Genomic DNA, 6,000 nt, shown 5'->3' with positions numbered 1-6,000 from the left:
TCTTTGTGCTTACCAAACCCTACCGTGGCCAGTAAGGTCGCCAGATTCTGATCATCTAAGGCGCCAATTGGACAGAATTTGGTACAATATCCCTCAAGAGGACATCCAAAACTGAATCAATCAACGCGCAGCCGAATAATTACTTGCAAAAGGATCAGAGGTGGACCGACGCGTTATTGACTTGCTCAGTTTGTCAAGCTCTTACTCTTGAGTAAATCATTCAGTTTTTCTGTAATTTTAATCATTTGTTTGTTTGTAGATATACATCACGTCTACTGATTTCTTTTCCGATTTGGATCATTCCTCCGTGACGCGAAGTTTCTTTTTTCCTTTCTTTGTTCTCTCTCCATCGCTCTCTCTCTCTCTTTCTCTCTCTCTCTCTCTCTCTCTCTCTCTCTCTCTCTCTCTCTCAGACTGTAAAAGGTGAAGTATTGCAGCCTCGTTTTGTTTTGAGGACATGGGAGGGAAGTCATTAAGTTTTAATTATACCTCGCAAAAGTCAAGCTGCAACCACAAAGGTCATTAGGTTTTTAGTCCTTTTATACGTATTCACACTTCAGTGCAGCTATTTTATCAGCAACGAGGGATGTGTTGTGGAAACATTAGCTGTACAAGTATAGGACGTTTACGAAACGTTCCATCTTGACAGTAACATCGCCCTTCTCGAAATGCCTGTCAAACAATCGTTTCTCCATCCAGGGAAAAAGAAATAAGTCTTTGGATGGCTCGTCAGGAGATCATGGGGGGAGGGGGAAGGGGGAAAGACAAAATCTGATATCCCAAAGAAGCAGCACGTGTTGATTATGCCCTGTGCAGAATGAACTGGGGCGTCGTCAAGACAACTTGTGTGGGACGGCCTCTTAGTTACGTATTTGCCGTCCGGGATTAGCCGAGCGGTCTAGGGCGTGCAGTCCTGGACTGTGCGGCTGGTCTCGGCGTAGGTTCGAGTCCTCCCTCGGGCATGACTGTATGTGTTTGTCCTTAGGATAATTTAGGTTCAGTAGTGTGTTTCACACACATTTGAACTCCTTTTTTTTAATTTTTTTTTAGTTGCTTACTTACTTCCTCTTCCGGGATTAGGCTGTCATTTCAGTCATCAGTTGCAAAGATATTTCTGTTTCGCTTTACTGGATTCGACAAATTAATTTGTCGTCTTCAGAAAGTTATTACTGGTCTAGCAGATATTATCTTCTTGACAGAAGCATAATGAGACGATATGTCCAAAAATGTACTTATTGTAGGTGATTATTGTAAACTACAACTAAACTCCGCCCAGAGAGGCTTCAAAAGCCCGAAGGGTACCGACCGACAGCCGTGCAATCCATAGCCGATAGCCGTCAATGCATGCGGATATGTGGGACACGTCGTCAGCACATCGCTAGTCCGGCCGTGACCGGAGTCGCTATTTCTCTTATCGAATATCTCGTCAATCGTTCGCTATCAAGTACCTCGTCAATTGGCCTCACGAGGGCTGAGTGCACCCACGTACCGACTGCGCTACGCAGACGTGGACTGTCACCCATCCAAGTGCTAGACAAGAAGTATAGACTGAACAGTAGGGATGAAAGACTACAGGCCTGTCTTACACGCTTTTTAATCCGTGCACTTCCGCTCTTATTGTTCCGTGTTGGTTCTTGTACATGTTGTATATGACTCGTCTTTCCTTACAGCTTAACCCTATTTGTCTCGGGATTTCGAAAATCTTGAAAAATTAGACACTGTCGAATGTTTTTTCCAGGTCGATAAATCCTATGACCGTGTCTTGATTTTTCTTCAGTCTTGCTTCCATTATCAAGGGCAACGTCAGAACTGCCTCTCTTGCGCCTTTATCTTTCCTAAAACCAAACTGATCGTCATCTAACAGATTCTCGATTTTCTTTTCCATTATTCCCCGTATTATTCTTGTCACCAACTTGGATACTTGAACTGTTAAGCTGATTGAGTGACGATTCTCGCAATTGTGAGCTCTTGTTACCTTCCGAATTCTATGGATGATGCTCTTCCCAAAGTCTGGTGGTATATCACCAGTCTCATACATTCTACACATCAACTCAATAGCCGTTTTGATAGTCGTTTTGTTGCCCCTGCCCCCAAGCAGTTTAGAAATTCCGATGGAATCTTATCTACCTCTTCTATCTTATTTGATCTTATTGTAGTGGACTGTTAAGACAGCCAGTCCACAGTGAAGTAGCCGAAAGGGCACGTGTCAACTCACGCCGACTGGCGCGAAGTCTGGAACAGGATACGTGATGAATGTGATAAAGAAAAGAACGTAGCTACTAGAACACTTAACTTTTATATCGTCCTTTGGTATACAGCATTCTTGATGATACAAGTGAGACTGAGATACATGCAATGGTACCAATGGCGCCTTGCTAGGTCGTAGCCATTAACTTAGCTGAAGGCTATTCTAACTGTCTCTCGGCAAATGAGAGAAAGGCTTCATACGTGCAGTCGCTAGCAATGTCGTCGTACAACTGGGTCGAGTGCTCGTACGTCTCTCTAGACCTGCCATGTGGTGGCGCTCGGTCTGCGATCACACAGTGGCGACACGCGGGTCCGACATGTACTAATGGACCGCGGCCGATTTAAGCTACCACCTAGCAAGTGTGGTGTCTGGCGGTGACACCACATTCCTCCCCCGCAAATCGGCGAACGGTCGTGTGATAAGGCTTCCGCCCGCCGTGGGGAGGGCCCCATGTTGACGTATGCGATGGGGTGGGGAGCCTAACAACAGGCGAGGCTGTGCCACCCGCACCCGGCCATTCGGTCCGAGGGGAGCTAGGAAACGCCTGGAAACCTAGTCCAGGGTGCACGTCAACATGCGGTGTATGCGCCCGTAATGAGACAGGAGGGGCCGAAGGGTCGACCTCCATTGCGTCGGGGGATCCGACGCGCGATGACGACATCTGGGCCGGAGCGGGCAAGAGTTCCATGGCGGAGGACAGCTGGTCACGGGGAGCGATCGGCGGCGCGTGACCCAGGGAGGCGCTTGGCGGCTGCAGCGAAGCGTCCACTGCGGGCGGCGCCGGCGGCGGCTGCGGCGGCCGCGGCGGCGGCGCGACGCCATGGGGCAAAATGGAAGGCATCGTCGGTAACACCTGGGGATGAGGCGAGCCAGTAGATGGGTCCCCAGGGCGCTGACCGGACGGCACCGTCGCTGAAAGCAGACGGGGAGCGGCAGAACCCAGGCGACGACAGAGGCGCAGCTGATTGAGATGCCGACGCACCTCACCAGAGGCCCCCAAAACCAAATACATCGCGCGGCCGAGGCAGCGAAGAATGCGCCCTGCGAGCCAACGCCGTGAACCGCGATAGTTGCGATAAAAGACAATGTCGCCAGGAGCAAAAGCAGGAGTCTGCCGCTGCACAGGAACCTGATGCGGCGGATGCAGCAAAGACATCAAGGTTCAATGAGGACGACCATGGAGCAACTCAGCCGGCGAGCGACCATCGCGGGGCTGAGAGCGATACGAGGACAAAAAGAGCAATAACGCGTCCTCTCGAGAATGCGACTCTGTCAACTTCAACATCTGTGACTTGAAAGTCCGGACCAATCGTTCAGCGGCACCGTTTGACTGTGGCGAAAACGTTGCGGATGTCAGATGTTGAATACCATTAGCCTTGCAGAATGACTGAAATTCGGCAGACATGAATTGTGGGCCATTGTCGGAAACAATAGTCTGTGGAAGACCTTCAATGTAAAAAATAGCAGATAACGCTTGGATGGTGGCAGATGACGTCGTGGAAGACATCCGGACAACAAAAGGAAAATTACTGAAAGAATCGACCACAACCAACCATCGAGCATTCCAGAATGGACCGGCAAAATCTATGTGCAAGCGTTGCCAAGGGGAAGTGGCTTTCGGCCATGCAAAGAATTTCCGCGGCGGTGCGGATTGTTGTTCGGCACACGCCATGCAAGAAGAGCACATACTCGTAATCGCAGCATCGATTCCGAACCAAGTACAGTGCTGACGAGCAAGTTGTTTCGTACGCACTATACCCCAATGTCCTTGGTGGAGAAGCTTTAAGACAGAGGACTGTAACGAACGTGGGACCACTACTCTGGACTGATCATTATCAGAACGCAACAACAAAACACCACGTCATACAAAAAGTCTCTCCTTGTGAGCAAAAAATTGGCGAACCAGCGGATCCTCGATCCGTGACTTTGACAAGGGCCATTGTGTAGCAACAAAACGCAAAACAGTAGCAAGGACAGGGTCAGCAGCTGTGGCTGTAGCTACACGACGAAAATCAATCGGAAACGATTCGACCACGTCATCGGTTTCCGCATCAATGAACATGCAAGCAAGTTCGGAAGAATCGAATGCTTTATCCTCAGCAACAGGCAAACGGGACAACGCATCAGCGTTGCCATGCTGAGCAGTGGACCGATACAAGATATCGTAGCGGTACTGCGAGAGAAAAATAGACCAGCGAATGAATTTCTGCGCTGTACGTGGAGGTACAGGCTTGTTCGGATGAAAAAGCGAAGTCAAAGGTTTGTGGTCTGTGATGATGGTAAAGTGACGACCATACAAGAAATCGTGAAACTTCGTAACACCAAACACGAGAGCTAAAGCTTCTTTCTCGATCTGTGAATAATTCCTTTGCGCAGACGAAAGCAATTTGGACGCAAAGGCAATAGGGCGATCATGTGAACCATCTTTGTGCGCAAGCACAGCACCGATCCCGAAATCCGATGCATCGACCATCAACAAAAGTGGTTTCTGGGGATCGAATGGCGTAAGGCAAGTATTAGAAAGCAACGCCGATTTCAACTGGCGAAAGGCGCGTTCTCATTCCGTCGTCCAGACAAACGGAACACCTTTACGGCGTAAGCGATGAAGCGGAGCTGAAATGGAAGAGGCATGGGGAACAAATTTATGGTAGTAATTAATTTTTCCCAACACAGACTGTAGCTGCTTCACATTCTGTGTCGAAGGCAACTCCTGTATGGCACGGAGGTGCTCTGGACTCGGATGTATGCCTTGGGCATTGATGACATGTCCCAAATATGGTAAGTCACGAGCAAAAAACACACATTTGTCCTTCCGCAAGCGAAGACCATGTTGTCGCAAGAACTGAAATATTGTTCGCAGATTTTCTAAATGTTCCTCTGCTTTCCAGAGATCACAATATCGTCCAGATAGTTCGCAGCAGTAGGGACCGACGCAGAAACAGTTTGTAAATACTGCTGAAACAAAGCAGGGGCGGATGCACACCCGAATGGCTGTCTTTTGAATCGGTACAATCCAAGATGCGTGTTAACCACCAATACGCGCTGGGATTCTTCGTCCACCGATATTTGCAAGTACGCATCTGCGAGGTCCAACTTTGAAAAATACGTTCCCGGGCTCAGTTTGTCAAAAAGATCTTCCGGGCGGGGCAAAGGAAAAGTAGCAGTCACAAGTTGTGGATTCACAGATGCCTTGAAGTCCACGCAAAGTCTCAATTTTCCGGAAGGTTTTTGCAAAATAACTAAGGGTGATGCCCAGAGAGAAGCCTGCACACGTTCAATTACACCCTGCGATTCTAAATCGTTTAATGTTCTGGCGACCTCATCACGCAATGCGTGGGGAACATTGCGCGTTCTGAAAAATTTCGGTTGCGCGTTTACTTTGAGTTCCAAATGTGCTGCATAGTTCCTAGCGCAGCCAAGGCCCGGTGCAAAAATGTCTGCAAATTCTTCACATAGACTAGAAACACTGGCTGAAGGCACAGTCTGATTCACTGATAGGACCTGATTGACGATAGACAAGTTAAACAATTGAAATAAATCTAAACCAAACAAGTTCACTGCAGTAGAAGAACGAAGAACGTAAAATGACACAAGTTTTGTTTGTTCCTTGTATGTTGCAAGAAGAGTGCACTGTCCTAACACAGGGATCTTTTGTCCTGAGTAACTCGTGAGCTGAACATTTGCGGCACGCAACGGAGGGGCGCCCAGTTGTTTGTACGTGGCGTGATTGAGCAATGAAACTGCAGCTCCGG

The sequence above is a fragment of the Schistocerca nitens genome, chromosome 7, assembly GCF_023898315.1.
Source record: "Schistocerca nitens isolate TAMUIC-IGC-003100 chromosome 7, iqSchNite1.1, whole genome shotgun sequence".
Taxonomy (NCBI): Eukaryota; Metazoa; Arthropoda; class Insecta; order Orthoptera; family Acrididae; genus Schistocerca; species Schistocerca nitens.
The sequence above is the reverse complement of the archived record's forward strand: the minus strand, read 5'-3'. Positions refer to the sequence as shown.